Below are 19,352 nucleotides of genomic sequence, written 5' to 3' on the forward strand. Positions count from 1 at the left end.
AATATGGCAATTAGCATGGCAGTGCATCACCAAAGAATGCGAGAAACAGAGGTTGTGGGGCTCAGTCAAGCTGACACTCAAAGACAATGCAAAAGGAAGCAGCAGGTGCCATTCCTTATTGCTGCCAGTTTAATGCCTTGCTAACACTACCATCAAATCAAGCCAGATACTGTCACTATTTGTCACCTGTACATGCATAGCCTATAATTTAGCATGCTCCAATTCACCTTGAATGAACAGAGATGAAACAAAGTCATTTACAATGTGCTAGCAGCAGCTTGCCAGACAATTAGAATGCTTCAAAAAAATGGACAGAACTCATTTCTATTCTTCCTCCACTGTTAAAAACGTAATTTAACTCCATGCTGCACTGTGAGTTTATCTGATTTTATTAAAAGGAAAAGAAACTCAACTTGTTTTCCATAAACAAAGCCTGGTGTCATTTTCTCGTGTCTCGCTTGTCTCCTGTTGGTAAATTTAATGTCCTTGGAATTGGAGGGATGGAAGAAGCGGTGAGGATCAACAAGTCCAGCATATCTAGTCTTATCAAGTAAATAATTGCAGATGCCATTGCGTTGATAAAATAGTCCTTAGAAAATAAAGCCAATTGTGAAATAAACTTGCTGTGACATTTAATTCAACTCTTTTTCAAGCAGCAGATGGCAGAACAAATACCCCGAGCCAATGTCATCTGCGAGGGCCGTTTACTTCATATCGACTCCCCAAACTTACCTAGAAAGTTGAGCAAACTGCTTCCAGGGAGCTTCCTGTGTGGGAGTCAGACACTCACACCTGGGTTGGGGAAGAAGTCAGGGGTAATACAAGTCACATCTCCACCCCCACACCAAGCCCGATCAGGAAAAACTTGGCCTCGGGTTGCATTAATTTTTCTGTGCTCACCCTGACCCCTCTTCACTGGGAATTCCCGGCTCCTTTTTTACATAAGGCCATGAGCAATGTTTGCCTGAGAAAAACTCGTGCCGCCAGACCTAATGGAATTTACATCGACTCTCATCATAAAAGCTAATTTCCTTTACAGTATGTGTGCGCATGGGCTCCATGACCGGTACAGCAGAGGCCAAACCAAAAGTCTGGATCCCAACTCCCACACAGTTTGGGGGAGTTCAGAGTGCAATATGGACTTTCTAAATGGGCTCCACTTGTATAGAAGAACAGAACCCTACACTCACAGATCCAAATACCACGGAATTTAAGAATGGGTGAATCTGGCTCAAGCTTATCCCTACCTGACTGGTAATGTATCATTTTAGTGGCAACTAGGTACAAATGACTTACCATAAATCCTGTTATTGTGGTTAAAAAAAAAAAAAAGATCATTGAATTTGTCCCTGTTTGTTTCTACAGTGAATGAGTGACTCTAGAAGGAGTTTATTTTTAGTTAAATGAAACTAGGATAGGTTCCATAAAACCTAGACTTTTCATTGGGGTCTGAGGAATTTCACTCAAATATAAATATTAGCATTTTCAATTAATAATTATTTTTCTTAAATTTCAAGTTCAATTAATGGAAACTTCACAGCTTGCCCATTGCTAAACATATCTAACGTGGGTTGAAATGCATGCAGAGTGCTACCCAAGTTCTAGAGCGGTTCTATGGCAATTCTTTGAAGTGTTGATACACTACTGCTGAGCTGTTACCACTCCAGAAAGATCTTGGAGTCTCTGTGATTAGTTCACTGAAGACTTCAGCTCATCATGCAGCAGCAGCAGTCAGAAAGGCTAACAATGTCAGGGACTCATAGGAGAGAGACAGAAAATATAATGCCACTATGTAAATCTATGGTGCACTCACACCTTGAATACTGAGTCCAGTTCTGGTTACCCCACTGTCCAGACATACCGAGCTCTAGACAGTTTCCTTTTCCTCACAGGCTCTGCTAGAGTCTGCAAAACATCTTGTGGATGTTTAACATATGAGTGACTGGGGAATGAAAAGGGATAGCCATTTTCTAGTTTCCCTAAGACGGCAAACAGTGCCTTCTCTCTCCATAAACAAGTAAAACTTTTGGCTGGTGAAGTATACTTTGACTGATTAGAGCCTTTCCACCAATGTGTTTTTAATAACTGAACTTAAGTCACTCTCGAAGGCCAGATTTTCTAGGCTGTGCACACATCACATGCCTTGCCTAGTTTGCAAGTGCAATTGCTACAACTCTGTGTGTGCAAAGGAGGGGACTTCATGTGCAAATGATATGTAGTTACCTGATTTGCATACTAGTTACAATAACTGCATATTTTGTGCATGCAATTGCTATTGTATTGTTTTGAAAACTTGTCCCTCGTTAAAAATGAGAACGGCACATTAAACAAACAAGCTTTCTGGGCTTTATCCTTCTTCAGCATTAACAAAAAGTGTGATTTCTGTACTTTGTTTCAAGGGGTTACTTAGCAATTCCACACATCAGCTCAGTCTTTGAAGCAACATAATAGGATGTGCATCATTCAATGTCTACATTATTTTTTAAAATAATACTTCCTTACAGTGGCAGAAGCTCAACTGGTATTTTGTTTTAGGGCTGGTGGATGCTTAGTCACCTATCAACACTGAAAATCTTGGATCACGTTTTCAAAAGTGGGAGAGAATCTAGTTTTAGAGCTGGTGAAGTGCAGTGAATAAAGAGGTTGGGGAGAAGTGAACACACTACAAAGTAGGTAGGATTGCAATGCAGCTCCTTCAGACTGGAACAGTAGCTGTATCATCTCCACACAGGTTGTGCGTTGTGTTGGATACTACTGGGCTGGAGGCTGCCCGACACATACACCCTGCTCACAACTTTTACTAGTGTTAAGGAACTGTGACTGACTGAACGGATTCTGTTAGTGTTATGGAATGAAACAGCATCTGTGACACATGCTTATTGTATCATGGGACGGTGTGAAAAGCAGGAACACCTGTACCCAGGGAAGACTTTGAAACATTTAATTTCTAATCAGCAGCACTAGTACACGCAGCTTATAAGTGGAATTACATGTTTAATACACTGTTCCTTGCTCACACTGCACAGAGTCCAACTGATAATCAGAAGAGACATAGATAACTACCTCTGAGCCAGCCAGGGCTCACTGAGAGTCCTAGTGTTTCAAATCCAACTGGGAAGTCAGGAGACATTCCCCTCTTTCCCCCCCCAAAAAAGGGTTCCTGGAGAACTTGAGGGAGACTGTCGCCATCACTGTGATTGACACCACTCCCAGATGCAGCACTTGCACACAGGTCTGTTTGGAGCTAAAGTCAGCAATGGGAACTGGGGACAACACAAGAGCAGTGTGCTGTAACCATGGTGACTTGAAAGGAGCAGGCTCCTTCCTTGGGTCACCACCTACACAGCGAAGAGATACCTCCTAATTTTAACCTGGTGAAAGAAGAAAGGTCTTACACTGGGTCCACCTCTTCTGCCAGGACTGGTCAATAGCTGTAGGTGGGCTCCACTCGTCCTTGCTAGCCATAGAGGAGCATATCAATTCCCTTTCTGTCACCAGCGCTCCCCCTTACAGTGCATCTGCTGCTAGCAAAGACAAATCTAAGAGAAAGTGTGAGGTGAGGGTGGAGAGTAGAAAAAGTAGCAGCTACATGTTGTTGTTCCAGGTCTGTTCTGCCAATATTCCCTCATGGTTCCCTGGCAAACTAGCCCTGTTTGGTCTTGGACCTTCAACGTTTGAATCAATGAAGGAGCCTCAACAGCCGTCACATAGCATGGAACCCAATCCATGGGTCCTGCCTGAACCCGCCTTGCCCCATACCTCTCCCAGTTCACTTGCCAGCTCTGTTCTATCTCCTCTGTCACTCCACTGCCCACAAAAACCTGATTCAGAGCTGCTACAGAACCCATCCAACCCACCCAACTACGCCATCCCTGCTTCTACAGTCCCTTTCCCATTTGTAAACTGAAGTCCGTGACAGCAGCGTTAGTACTGTATAGTACAAAGTCAGGCAATTTAAAACTATGGTCCCCACAGCAATGGAGATATGAACCCTTTGCCAAAATAGTATTTTCTATTACTATGCAGTGATTACAAATATACATATTAACACAAACTTACGTTGGCTGAGTTAGGGGCTTTGGGCATCATATTTTGTTTTTAATTTCTTGACTTGTGTATATGTACATTTTCAACTATAGTGTCACCTTAACATAGCGTTTGATTGCCCTTTGGGAGGTGGCGTGAATTGAGGTGGCATTTAATTGCATTGTTTTTTTTTTTAAAGGACAAAGAAAAGGAATGAAATGAGCGTTAAGTGTAGGCTTATTGAGCTTGGAACATTTCTGGCAACTAATGGTTCACAGAGGAACTCTTACCTTGCACCTAATAGGCTTTCCTGAAGCAGAGTGAAACATGCTTTCTCTTCATTATTAGAATATTTCACAGTAAGTTGGCTGTAAGTTCATGGGTGAGATTTCTGGATTCTGATGCTCTTCAAAAGACTGCAGCACTGCCCCCTTCTGCACTAGGTTCCCTCCGTTGCCAAGAGCCTGGGAGCCATGGGGGAACCCATAGACCCATCAGCCAAGTCTCTTGTCCCCAGAGCACACAAGAGTGCAATTGCTGCTGTCCATTTGGGTATGGCTCCTGTCTGGTTCTTTTTCAGGCTATTTAACAGATGTTTAAGGAGTGCTGTACATTTGAATTTAACACCAGCACCATGAGCAGCCAGTCAAGTTGTAATAGATAGCATCTCAGGCTCTCTCCACCCCCCTCTTTTCCTCCAGTCCAAGCTCCCGAGTCCCTAAAAAATAACCAACCCACACCCTTCTTCCAGTCCCTTGACACCTTGTTCTCCAGCTCGGTTCCCAAGTCCCACCTACTGGGGTTTCCTGCTGTTAGGTGATGATTGTTCAGTTGTTAGGCCATCTCTGTGTCTTACTGGACCCTCTGTTTATATGGGTCAGTTTCAGTCTCTTCTTCCATGACTGTATTTATTCCCTCTAGACAGCAAGGTGATGCACACATACCGCCTCCTGCACTGTTCCAGGAGCAGTGTTAACCTTTGCATCCAGTGTAGCAATGCAACATACAGAGAGAAACTGAGGCACACCTAGGATTCATAAAAAATTAGAAGATTCCTATTCTGTCACAAGTAATTGATTTATGAAGTAGGCTGGGGGACCACTTCCTCACATAGTTCTAAAATGTAAGACTTTAGGCAAGCCTCATGCATCAGCTTTTGAGGAGGTCATCTTTACCACTATAACTAAAGTCTTGCACAGAGTGCAACACTCTGACATTTTGTTAGGAATTAAGAATATTTTAGCCTGGAATGTGTAATTACTAGTCCTTGTGATGAGTGAACCTCAGAAGGTTCAGTGTGGTTGAGACTCCAAGAATCTAATAAATGATAGTCTCTACTTTATGCAGCATGTTTTCAAAGCACTAAAGAAACATTAAGAGCCACAAGGCTATTTCCTTTGAAGTCCATGAGAATTCAACCATTTGCAAAGTTCACATAAATCTGTGTGAGCCCAATGTGATGGGCAGTTCTCAGGGGACTGACTCTGAGGGTTTTGCAACACTTTTTGCTCAATAGATCCTTGACAACCTTTAGTCAAAGTCCTTAGAGGTGCTTCTGTGCCTGAGTTAGGTGTCTTGTTGCTAACCCTGCTAACCTTTATCAGTTTTGTTGCTCTCCTCTGGAGTCCCTCCAATTTTTCCACGTTTTTCTTAAAGTGGGGTGCCCAGATTTGGACACAGTACTCCAGCAGAGGCCTCACCAGTGCTGAGTAGAGCAAGACAATTATGCTGTATGTGTTACAAACAACACCCAATGGTATTGGCCTTTTCTGGAACTGCATCACATTGTTGACTCATTCAATTTGTATAACACCCAGATCCTTTTCAGTAGCATTATGTCTAGACACAGTTATTGTCCAATTTGTAGTTATGCATTTGATGTTTTTCCTTCCCACTTTTAGTACTTTGCATTTGTTATTGAATTTCTTTTTAGATACCAATTCTCCAATTTGTCAAGGTCATTTCGAATTTAATCCTGTCCTCCAGTGTGCTTGCAGGCTCTCCCAGTTTGGCATCATCCACTCCATTATCCAAGTTATTAATGAAAATACTGAAAGGTACTGGACTCATGATTTGCTATCAAATTGGGAAGAGATATCTGCCAGACCCCACTATATATGTCCTCCCAATTTGACAGCAAATCATTAGTAACTACTCTGCGTATGATCTTTCAACCAATTGTGCACCAACCTTATAGTAATTTCAGGTAGACGGTGTCATTGGCAAATTAAGGAAATGTGGTCATGTGGGACTATGTCAGTAGCCTCACTAATATCAAAATATCACTATATTTACTGCTTTACCCTATCCACAAAGCCAGTAAACCTGTCAAAGAAGAAAATTAGATTGATGTTGGCTATTCCTTATTACCATATTATACTCTAGGTACTTACAAATTGATTGGTTAATAAGTTATTCTAGTATCTTTCCAAGTATCAAAGTCATGCTGACTGATCTATAATTCCCCAGGTCCTCTTTGTTCCCCCTTCCTAAGATAAATACTAGGTTTGCCCTTTTTCATTCCTCTGGAACCTCATCTGTCCTCCAGGAGTTCTCAAAAATAGTTGCTAATGGTTGAGAGATTGTGGAACTAGGTGAAACAAGTACCCTAGGATAAATTTCATTAGGCTTTGGTGACTTACACACATCTAACTTATTTAAGTACTCTTTAAACCTTTCCTTTCCTTATCTTGGCTAGTGTTCCTTCCCCCTTGTTGTTAATATGAATTGTGTTAAATATCTGGTCACCATTAACCTTTTTAGTGAAGACTGAAGCAAAACAGGCATTAAACACCTCAGCTGCCTTTTTACCAGTTATGAGCTCTCCTTTGCCACTGTAGTGGAGGGTCTACACTTTCCTTCATCTTTCTCTTACTCCTAGTGTATATAAAAAACCTCTTATTGTCTTTTTTTTATTCCTTGCTAGGCATAACTGATGTTGTGCCTTCTCCTCCCCTTCAAAATCCCATATAATTCTGCACCACGGCCTACCTATTTGACCATATGTCGTCGTGTTCTCCGTCCCTACCCCCAAAACCCAACCCACTCTGCAGCACTAGTGATGCTGGACTCAGTATCTGGTTCTCTCACAAACATCTTGAGTCCTTTCCCCACACTAACTCTGGTGTATGGAATGCACATGAATTGTTCTCCCTCAATGGGTAGTTATTCAATATTTCTTTTTATTCTCACTGTTCAATGTGTGATGCTAAGCCTTCTTTACTGCAAGCTATCTGAATGCTGCACTGAATACAGGATTCTTCCTTTCCTAAAGGGCTTTTCTAGGATACTCATGACTAATATTTGAGTGCTTCAGAGCCATTACTATATTTATCTTCATACTGTGAGGGGAGGGAATGGTATTATCCCCATTTTACAGCTGGGAAATAGAGGCAAAGAGGCTTAGGCCAAAATTGTCAATTGTCTCCACTAATTTTGCATGCCCAACTTGACTTGATTTGGCAGGTGTCTCAAAGCAGAAGATTTAAATTAACATCAATTGTAGTTCCAAGTGCTCAGCACTTCTGCAAATCTGGCTGTGGGTGTCTCAAATGAGGCACTCACAAAACAAACCACATGCACTTAGTTGCTACCTGTAAAAACTTTTGTTCAAGTGACTCGCTCGCCATCAAATAGGAACTCTGCCGCAGAATTAGGGATAGAATCCAATTCTCCAGGCCAGAAGTCAACCTCCTTAACTATGAGACTATCCTTTCTCTTCCTGCCCTGCCTCATTCACGGCACACCTTCCACCTTCTGCAACAAATGACGTCGAAAGTCTGACAGACATCAGCCTCATTCGCTACACACCTTCATTCATTCTGTGTGCACCATCCTTTCTATGGAAAATATAGGGTGTGTTTAACTATTTTGCCACAAAGGATTATGTCAAATTTCAAGTCCCTGATCCTGGAGCATGGAGGTGCCAGAGATTCTTAGTGAGATAGTTGTTAAATTCTTACAAGATTTCCCTTCACTTCATTCTTGGTAATGGCTGAACTTATTTGGCTGAACTTGTTTGGCTGAAATGTAACACCCGCCTTCCATGTTGCTTTGTGAGTTATGAAACTAAGGCTGGACTTTATTTCCAGTATAGTAAAATGGATTGAAACTTTGACCGGACTCCTACTTTCCTACCAGATATTGCTCCCCTGAGCCAGATCTGAGGTGTTAAGGATGATTATTATTAGGAAATAATATAAATTAGGCTTGGCAAATTCAATTTTTATATTTTGATGTATAATATCAATATTTAAAGCATTTTCTTTGATTACTGATTTAAGTTGCCCGTTGAGCACAATTATGGGTTTTAAGAATTTTTAAAATTAAATCTTTAAATTTTAAATTTAAAAATTTTCCTAGTTGCAGGAACTTATAGGTGCACAGAATTATTTAATGACAGTACCTGTAGAGACTGAAGTAGTTTTACAGCCATTAACACATTTTCAACATCACATCAAAATATAAAGTAAATATCTTCAAACTCTAATAAAGTTCTCAAGCAGCATTTTTCTTACATTGCCTATCTGTAACATTTCAATTATTGGTGGAAAATGTTTTCCCTCAGTGTGTGTTGTGGCAAAGTCCCGTCTCAATCTCCCCAGCCTCTGCTGTTTTTAGCTCTGGTGAGACCGGCTAGGGTAATGCAGTCCCCCTTAGGACTCAGGGGAAGTCTGTTCCCTGTCTTCTCACCAGTATAATTAAAGTATTTTTTACCCTGCCTTGTAGGAGAGCGTCCTGCCGCTCTGCCTGGAGAGGCTTGCTGCTTCAACACTCCTGGCAGCCAGGCTCCTTCTCTCTCTCTGCTTTCCCCCCTTCACCTCCTTCCTCCCAGGAAGGGGTTTAAAAAGGTCTCAGGCAGCTCCAAGTTGGAACCAGCTGATCCTAATTACCCTCAGGTAGCTCCCCTCAGCTGATTCTAATTTGCTACCTTGGTAACCCTTTCTCAGCTGAACCTGCTTGACCTGTAGTTGCCTCTCAGTTGATAAAGAGGAGGGCCTTTTAACCCTCTGGGACTGACTCCTCCCCCCCCCCCTCTGGCAACTGTCTGTCCTGAGTTTATCACAGTGTGCACGACCTGAAATCAATGTTTAATAACAGTTACTGATAAATCTAATCCTTCCAGGTCTAAAGATAATGATCTGTCCCCTTTGCCCCCAATTCTGCAATCTGTTTGAATGGGAGAGCATCCTGAGACAGCATCTATTCAAGTGGAGAAAAGGTAGCAAAATTAGGCCATTAAATATTATTCGGTAGATCAAGAAACTTTTGGTTTCCAATTTTTAGCATTTAAAAAGCAATAATTAGACCAGGATTGTAAAACTGAATATTTTCTATCTCTGTCTGTCATACAAAATACAGTTTTAACTTGATTTGATCCATTTAACTGAAAAATTGATGCAATAAAGAAACTATGGGTGGTTCATGGCTTGTTAAGTACTATCTAAAAATTTTGAGACAACACAACCACAAAATATATTTGAACGTTAATAGGTGAGCATTTGAATCCTGTCCATCAGTAAACCAAAAGAAACAATGGTTTTCAATAAAATATTAACTTGTTACTCAGCATAGCCTCTAGTTGAGCTGAGCTAGATGTTAAGAACATCTAAGGGTTAGCATCTACTAGAAAAGAAGTTTCTTTTTTTATCCAGTGAGCCACTAAGAAAATCTATAGTAGATACCAGTCTTGGGGTATGTCTACACTACCAGATTAGTTCGATTTAACTTAATTCAAATTTGTGGAATCGACCTTACAAAGTCGAATTTGTGTGTCCACACTAAGGACACTAATTCGACTTTGTGAGTCCACACTAACGGGGCAAGCGTCGACATTGGAAGCGGTGCACTGTGGGAAGCTATCCCACAGTTCCCGCAGTCCCCGCTGCCCATTTGAATTCTGGGATTTCCCCACAATGCATGCTGGGGGGAAAACTGTGTCGAGGGTGGTCTTGGGTAACTGTCATCATTCAATGTGCTTTCGGACGTCTCAAGGGGAGATGGAGGAGCTTACTGACTCGCTCAGATCTCAGCGAAACCAATATCCCCATTGTTATTGCAGCTTGCTGTGTGCTCCACAATCTGTGTGAGAGCAAGGGGGAGACCTTTATGGCGAGATGGGAGGTTGAGGCAAATCGCCTGGCTGCTGATTACGCTCAGCCAGACAGCCGTGCAATTAGAAGAGCCCAGCGGGAAGCGCTGTGCATCCGGGAGGCTTTGAAAGCTAGGTCCCTCAGGGAGCAGGGTAACCTGTGACTGTTCAGTTTCTTTACAGAGAAGCTGAACCTGCCCCTGCTTCAGTTACTGTTGACTTTCTTCTGCGGTTACATACCCCGTTCACCACGTTTCCCCCCTTCCAACACACGTTTAAAAATAAAGTTAATGGAACATTGTTAATTAACAACATTTTCTTTATTAATGAATTCGCGTTAAAGGGTTGAAACAGGGATGCAGACTGTGGTGGGTAGGGTGTGCAGTGATGTTAACACCGCTTCTACACTCGAGGAATGATAGGCTCCTGCTCCTAGAGCGGTCTGCAGTGCCGGACTGGTTGTTTCAACGGAGCCTGCCATCCCTCCTTTTCGGGACTCTGTGTGCGGGGGCTATGTGACCTTGTGGCGGGGGAGGACGGTTACAGATTCCCCTGCTGTGTGGCTCTGTGGTCCGGGACAAGGACCGCTGCATAAGTTCTGTAACCGCCCTCCCATGCCACAAAGTCACGTACCCCCCCACCCACACAGAACATGGAAACCACCTCCCATACCGACCAGGGTGCCTACTGACTGCACTGTGTGTGTGACCTGCTGTTGATCCTGCCCCCGTGTCTGTACCCTGGTAAAGGTGACTGTCCTATGCAATTAACAACCCCCTTCCCCTCCCCCCCCTTCACAGACAGTCTTCTGTAGAAAAACTTGATGGAAATAGTAATTAACAGCAAACTACTTTTAATAATCAACTACACAGTTAGGGGATGAAACTGGGATTGGGGCTTGGGTGAGCCAGGAAGGGAAGGACTTCTCAGCATTTAGGGAATGAGAGCCTTCTTGTATTTGTGCACTCTGCAGGGGTGCAGTGACAGTTTTCATGGCCCCTGTCGCCCCTCCTTCTTGTTACTTTGGGTGAGGGGGGTTTGGGACTTTGTGGCGGGGGAGGGCGGTTGCAGATACAGTGCAGGGGGACTCTGTCCTCCTGCCTGCGGTCCTGCAGAACATCCACAAGGCGCCGGAGTGTGTCAAATTTTCCCTGGGCATTTCCTGTGTGGCTGGTCAGAACATCCAAGCTCGGACTGCTGTCCAGAGCGTCAACAGAGTGGTGCACTGTGGAATAGCTCCCAGAGCTACTAAGGTCAATTTCCGTCCACACCTAGCCTAATTCGACATAGCCATGTCGAATTTAGCGCTACTCCCCTCGTCGGGGAGGAGTACAGAATTCGAACTAAAGAGCCCTCTAGGTCGAACTAATTAGCTTCCTGGTGTGGATGGGTGCACGGTTAAGTCGAATTAACGCTGCTAAATTCGACATAAATTCCTAGTGTAGACCAGGCCTTGGTAACTCTAGCAGTTTTATCAAGAGTCTTGTGATATTTATGGTGTTCTTTCCCTCCCCTAAAACCTCACTCCTGGAATTGAGACATTGCATGTGAATCTCAGCTTTTTTTTATTTTTATCTTTGGAAAGAGGAATTGTCTAGCCTTCATCGCTGCAGAGCAAGGCTTGGAAAGTGTGACTGAGGGGCATCCTGAAGTTCTCAGAAACCACAAGGCAAAGAACAGAACATTCATTACTTGATCCCACAAGTTCTTAGGGATTGACACATGAATTCTGAACACTTGGGACTGTACTGAATACCAGCAGGGACTCCTGATCCCACTTGTGAAATCCATACAGACAGGCCGATGCTGCGCTCCAAATTCCATGGGACTCCCCGAAGGAAGATCCGGTTGCAGGCTTAGTACCATAAGAATACACACATTGTAATTCAATTCATTTCTTGACTTCTCCACCTTACTGCCTAAGGTTCACCCTGGAGATTTGACTTGGGCTGTAGTGTTTTTACCGGCAACATTAGTGACCTTTTTTGGTAAAGCAATAATTTGTCCAAGATGCCAGATTGTACCAATAAATCTGAAAACTGAAAACAAGTGTTCAGCTTGAATTCAATACAAGTCAAAGGAGAGGCTGTTTCCAAAGTCTCCTATGATGACAGAACCATATCTACTGAGGGGAAACCCTCTGAGGGAACAGACTTCACGCTGGGATTTTGTTGATGTTTCTTGGATAACTGTAAAGCTGTTATATACAGAGCACAAGCTTCATGCTTGATAGCAGGGGGCAAATCCCAGGAGACTAGATCCTTTAGAAGAGCACTTTTATAATGAAAAAAAGTATAACTACCTCCTCTTAAAAGGGATGCTCTTCATATGTTATTTTTGAAGACAGCAGTAGTAGGAATAAGCGACCCAATGGTCAAGGCTGCAAATAAGCATCAGGCAGAAAAACAAGAAGAAATTAATGCAACTCTGCTGCGAGGCGAGACTACAGGGGCCCTGGGGTAAAATAAAAAATAGTAAGAAAAAAACAAAACAAACAAACTAAAAACCCACCACACTCTGGCTCAAACCCCCATCCCAAGCATACTACGATATTTGACTCGGAAATTCAGGTAAAATGTTCCTGGTCACCCTTGCAGGGTGGTCTCTCTTCCCCTGAATTTGCAAACACTTTGAGGACATGGAACATAACTATCTTTGGATCTGGGTAAAAGGGAAAATAGTAAAATAGAAAACCACACATGAAAACCCCTTTGTACACATATAAACGAGCATCCCAACTCAAGGACTCAGGAATTTTGCCAACCCCACAGTTCCTAATAGTGGAGTGACTGTCCTATCAAGCTCTAGAACTCTTAAACCCACCACAGACCCTCCCCACCTAAAAACACATTCACAATTCAGTTAGTTTCAGTGGTAGTCAAAGGCTGACTCTTCTCTGCCAGTCTGCTCCAGTCCAGAGAGAACTGCTCAGGTAGTACCTGCTCTGATGTTTGGCTATGAGGTCCAGTCTGTGATATCAGATTTGCTCCTGCCAGCCTGGAGGATAAGAGCACTGTAAAGTCATATGCCAGGTTGCTGCTGGTCTGGTCAGGCCTTGCTATAAAAAAAAAATCTATTCTGCTCCCTACCATGGCCACTCATCCAGCCTGGTCTAGTGCCTCAGATTCACTCCACACAGGGAGCCAGACCACCTGATGAAGCACCAAGAGCAGAATGGGACCTTTGAACAAAGTCCCTGCTCCTTATTGAGCTTGGGCTATATTAGCAAAACCAAAATCTGCTACCCATAAAGTCAGGGGGAATACTCCCCCAAGGCACATCCTGCATAATTCCTATACCCTTTCATGAACACAGCAAAGATAAAATATCACATTTACACACACAAAAAAAAGGACAAATTTCCACCCAAAACAAAATGCAGGTGGAGTTATGGTAAATAATTAATGTAAAAGAAGCTAACCAGCCCTGGCTTTTCCTCATCTCTTTAATAGACAGAGCAAAGAGATGTACCCCTGTAGGTCTCTGGCCCAGAGGTTTACATTAAATTTATAAACAACCCTAGGACTTTAATATGTTTTTATTTATTGTGTTATAACAAGACCAAGTCTTGAAATGAAGGATCGTTCTTTTGGGGATTCATTCAGTTATTCATTGAGCATTCCAATACTAGTGAATTAACCTTATTTGTATTATACTTTCTATAAACAAAGTAAGCAGATATTTTCAGTAAGAATGGCTTTTAGTGTGACTGAAGAGAAGAAAACAAGGAAGGTTACCATGACAGAGCACATTGTGTGTGCAAAAATCTGTGCAGAACACAAAATGGCTGCCCATCTGAGGTCAGCATGATCTGCAGAGATACAAAGATCCAGTATACTGAAACATAAGTAATAGTAGTATGGCTAAATACTCTACACCTTTTTCCTGCTTCTGAAGTTCTGCATTCCATCATGTGCTCAAAAGAGTATTAAAAAGTTTAGTTCTGGAATGAGATTTTCAGTCTGATAATAGTTGTCTATCATAACTTTTGTTGTTGGCAGGTTTTACTACATTACATATCACACATTCTCCATCATAGTCACACATGATTAAATATCCATCTGGCTTAGCCTGTGGAGGAAGTAGTATTGGATTAAAACATACCATACCAGTCAATGGAAAAGAAAAGGACAGGAACACATCCCCATTTACTGAAAGCCCAATAGGTTTGTTGGTATCTCTCATTTACAGTTCACTGGAAGGGAGAAGTGAACTTGAGCCCTACCTGTAGCAGGCATTTGAGGAAAGAACAGGTGTTTTAGTTTAAGATGCTCACTCCATTTCAGATATTTTTCAGGATAGAAGTCAGAAGTCAGAGAGGTTAAAGAGGTAATAGTCTACTGGCCTCCACTCATTTTAGGTCTGTGCACTCTCTCTAAGACTTCTTGCACTTTGACTCCTAACAACATCTCTGACTCAAAATGCTTGGCTTCTCAAGGTGGTTGTTATAATGCAAGATGAGATGGATTCTGTTTTTTGTCCTTTTACAAACCGCTATTTTTTAAAAATAGCTCATTTGGATATGTTTAGCTTGAAGCTTTTTATGGATGACAACTCTTCCTGTGCTAACACCACAGTATCTCCTGGTGCTTCACCCCTAAGTGGTCAATAGCTGGTGGACCATCAGATTCATTAACTGTGCCTGCATTCTCATCTAGCCTGGACCCCAAACAGTTACTTTGCAGAGAAGTATAGGAACCCTGATGGAGCTAGTCCTCCACATCATGCAAGGGTGTCACCCTTTTCCCCCATGCAGAAGATCCCCAAATCCACCCCCAAAACATAGCAAGACTCTAATGGAGCATTGCAGGCAAAGCCTACTAGCTGTGGATTGACCAATAACTGCTTTCCAAATACTGTGCCACCTTAACATAGTTACCCTTAGCCTGACACAGAATACTTTTGTAATCCCATCCAGTATTTCCCTTTGCCATGGATTATGTATGTCACAGCTTGTTGTTAATACTGAGAGATTTTCCTCATATCTCCAAGGTTTGGGCTGCTGTAGATTGGCCTGATTTTCATAGGACTTATGCAGCAGCGATGAAGAAAATACAACTATTTCCTCTTCCAAGAAGGTTGCTCTAAATGTAATAATTTCTAAACAGGCATTTCCATTATTCATAGTGGAACATGTTATGCTTACCAATTTATGGTGGCATGCCAGAGCAGGCACAGTCAGACAGAATCCCATCTGGTGTCTGAACTGTCTGCATCTTATTAATTACTGCAACTGAGTCTTAAGCAAAGACAGCACTAATATAATGAACCACAAGAGGCAGAAGCTCTGGCTCTTGAGTCCTGTAAAACAAGACCAGATAGAACAGTAGAAAGTGTACTATGGGGAGCAACTCTGCCCTGGCAGGGAGATAATCTACAGAGTCTTTAGCATTTCTAACTTCTGCAAAGCACAAACAGCCACCTCTCTGGCCAAGTTAGTTGGATGTGCATCTGACTGTGACATAAATGGCCTGTATAATGCATTGGTGCGTAGCTTTTCCCAGCATGTTTAACTCTAGCCAATGACTGCTAGACAATGTCTAATTGCAACTACGATGCCATTAGCACAGTTGAGGAAGTTCTCCACTAATTCCATCAGTGCTCTTGTGTTGAGACAGCTCCATGGTGGCAAAGTTGTCTGTCCAGTTAGACATTTTATTCTCTCCTTTACATGCATTCACACCCAAAATACATTTCTTTCTAACCCAAAATGCAAACTCATTATTTCTATCACAGTAGCACCCAAAAGGACCAGTCAGGATCAGGACCCGATTGTTTTAAGATCTGTACCATACTTGGAAGGCAATACTTGCCCCAAAGCACCTACGATCCATTTTAAGACAAGACCAAAAAAAAGTGTGCGAGGATAAGATGCTGTTAGTGAGCCTGAGGGCAATGCTAACAGATCATAGGGTTAACAGTTTTCCAGTGGGAAGGGAAGACAGGGTATTGATTCACACAGCTGTTGACTCAGACTCATAGACTTAAGGTCAGAAGGGACCATTATGGTCACCTAGTCTGACCTCCTGCACAATGCAGGCCACAGAATCTCACCCACCCACTCCTGTAACAAACCCCTAACTTATGTCTGAGTTATTGAAGCCCTCAAATCATGGTTTAAAGACCTCAAGGTGCAGCGAATCCTCCAGCAAGTGACCCGTGCCCCACGCTGCAGAGGAAGGTGAAAAACCTCCAGAGCCTCTGCCAATCTGCCCTGGAGGAAAATTCCTTCCCGACCCCAAATATGGCCATCAACTAAACCCTGAGCATGTGGGCAAGACTCACCAGCCAGCACCCAGGAAAGAATTCTCTATAGTAACTCAGACCCCCACCCATCTAACATCCCATCACAGACCATTGGGCCTATTTACCTGCTAATAATCAAAGATCAATTTATTGCCAAAATTAGGCTATCCCATCATACCATCCCCTCCATAAACTTATCAAGCTTAGTCTTGAAGCCAGATATGTCTTTTGCCCCCACTACTCCCCTTTAACCAAAACGGCAGGTCTAACAATGAGAGTCAAGGTGAGTTTTGTACCCAAAAGATGGGTCAGGGATGGGGAAACATTGCCAAAGCTTACCGTAGCAAGAGTCTGGGTAGAACACACCCTATTTCTTTATTAAAATGAACGTGAAGACAAATGCTGTGATAAGTATGGACACCATCACAGCCAAGAAGTTTGCAGGGCTCATTTTAAATTCTAATACAGCTTTTGGCTAGTAGACTTTTGGATAAGAGAAGCAGAATGTTTATACCATCTGACTCACTACCGAGTGTCCTGGACTAGAATAACTGTCTCAATTTGCCGTACAGCAGATTGCCTACACCTTTAATGATGAAGTAACAACAGTTGATGTTGCTCTAGCACTGCATAACTTCAAAGTCACAGCAGGACTAATTCCTCTCAAGTTAACGGGTCAGATTTTCAGCTGGTAGATGTTCATGTAGCATTGATCTCAGAGCTATGTTGATTTACACGGCGAGTCTGACCCATTACACCAGTGTAAAAATAGTGGAGGGGAGCCTCATTCTCTGTAGACATTTTATTTCACCTTATAAGAAGGATATATATATCCTGAAGGAGTGGCTAATCCTTTCTGATTAGAACAACCTTATATATGACGACTCTGTAACCTCTCATCATAAAGACCAGAGGGGTTTGGGTGATGATAGGGGCTGGGTTGCCTGTGGCTTCTATTTTGGCTTCTTGTTAACCAGTGTTGTGATACAGCAGCTCACTTCTGTTACTGGCTTGGTGAATTCTAATGTGAGAATAACTAGCAGTTTGGGGTGTGTCTGCCCTATTTTTAATCAGTCTGTCCTGAATTTGGCAGTCTCAGCTGTGACCCAACATATTTAGGAATCTAAAGGTAGATGACGCCTGGGGTTACTTCAGGTTGAAATTGCAGGAGTTGTCAGAGGCATGTATCCCGAGAAAGGGAAAACGGCTCGTAGGTAGCAGTTTTAGACCGAGCTGGATGACCAAGCGTCTTAGAGGGGTCATTAAGAAAAAACAGAAAGCGTACCGGGAGTGGAAAATGGGAGGGATCAGCAAAGAAACCTACCTTATTGAGGTCAGAGGGTGTAGGGATGCAGTGAGAAAGGCAAAGCGACGGGTGGAGATGGACCTAGCGAAGGGGATTAAAACCAATAGCAAAAGGTTTTTTAGCCATATAAATAGGAAGAAAACCAAGAAGGAAGAAGTGGGACCGCTTAAAACTTTAAACGGAGTGGAGATTAGGGATAATCTTGGAATGGCACAATATCTGAATGAATATTTTGCCACGGTCTTTAATGAGGCTAATGAAGGGCTAAGGAATAGTGATAGAGGGACCGATGGGAATGAAGATATGGGGGTAGACATTACGGTATCTGAGGTGGAGGCCAAACTTGAACAGCTTAACGGAAGTAAATCAGGGGCCCCGGATAATCTTCATCCTAGAATATTAAGGGAATTGGCGAGTGATATTGCTAGCCCGTTAGCGATGATTTTTAATAAATCTCTAAATTCGGGGATTGTACCGTTGGACTGGAGATTAGCTAATGTAGTTCCTATATTCAAGAAGGGGAAAAAAAGTGACCCGGGTAACTACAGGCCTGTTAGTTTAACATCTGTAGTATGCAAAGTAATGGAAAAAATTTTGAAAGAGAGAGTCGTTAAGGAGCAGGAGGCCGATGACAACTGGGATAGATTACAGCATGGATTTACGAAAGGTAGATCGTGCCAAACCAATCTGATCTCCTTCTTTGAGAAAGTAACAGATTTTTTAGACAAGGGAAATGCGGTGGATCTAATATATCTGGATTTCAGTAAGGCGTTTGATACGGTACCGCCGCATGAGGAATTATTGGTTAAATTGGAAAAGATGGGGATCGAAATGAAAATCCAGAGGTGGATAAGGAGTTGGTTAAAGGGGAGACTGCAGAGGGTAGTACTGAAAGGGGAACTGTCGGGTTGGAGGGGGGTTACCAGTGGAGTTCCTCAAGGTTCGGTTTTGGGTCCTATTTTATTCAATCTATTTATTGCTGACCTGGGAACCAAGAGTAGGAGTGGGCTGATAAAGTTTGCGGACGACACCAAGTTGGGAGGTATTGCCAATTCGGAGAAGGATCGGGATATCCTCCAGGGAGATTTGGATGACCTTGTAAACTGGAGTATTAGTAACAGGATGAAATTCAATAGTGAGAAGTGTAAGGTTATGCATTTAGGGATGACTAACAAGAATTTTAGTTATAAGCTAGGGACGCACCAGTTGGAAGCAACGGAGGAGGAGAAGGACCTGGGAGTCCTGGTTGATCGTAGGATGACTATGAGTAGGCAATGTGATGTGGCCGTTAAAAAAGCTAATGCGGTCTTGGGTTGCATTAGGCGGGGTATTTCTAGTAGGGATAAGGAAGTGCTAGTCCCGTTATATAAGGCGTTGGTGAGACCTCATTTGGAGTATTGTGTGCAGTTTTGGTCTCCCATGTTTAAGAAGGATGAGTTAAAACTGGAACGGGTACAAAGAAGGGCCACTAGAATGATCCGAGGAATGGAAGGCCTGTCATATGACAGGAGACTTGAGGAGCTCGGTTTGTTTTCCTTAACCAAAAGAAGGATAAGGGGAGATATGATTGCACTCTTTAAATATATCAGAGGGATAAATACCAGGGAAGGAGAGGAATTATTTCAGCTCAGTGCTAATGTAGACACGAGGACAAACGGATATAAATTGTCAGTCAGGAAATTT

Source organism: Mauremys mutica, chromosome 6 (genome assembly GCF_020497125.1).
Source record: "Mauremys mutica isolate MM-2020 ecotype Southern chromosome 6, ASM2049712v1, whole genome shotgun sequence".
Taxonomy (NCBI): Eukaryota; Metazoa; Chordata; order Testudines; family Geoemydidae; genus Mauremys; species Mauremys mutica.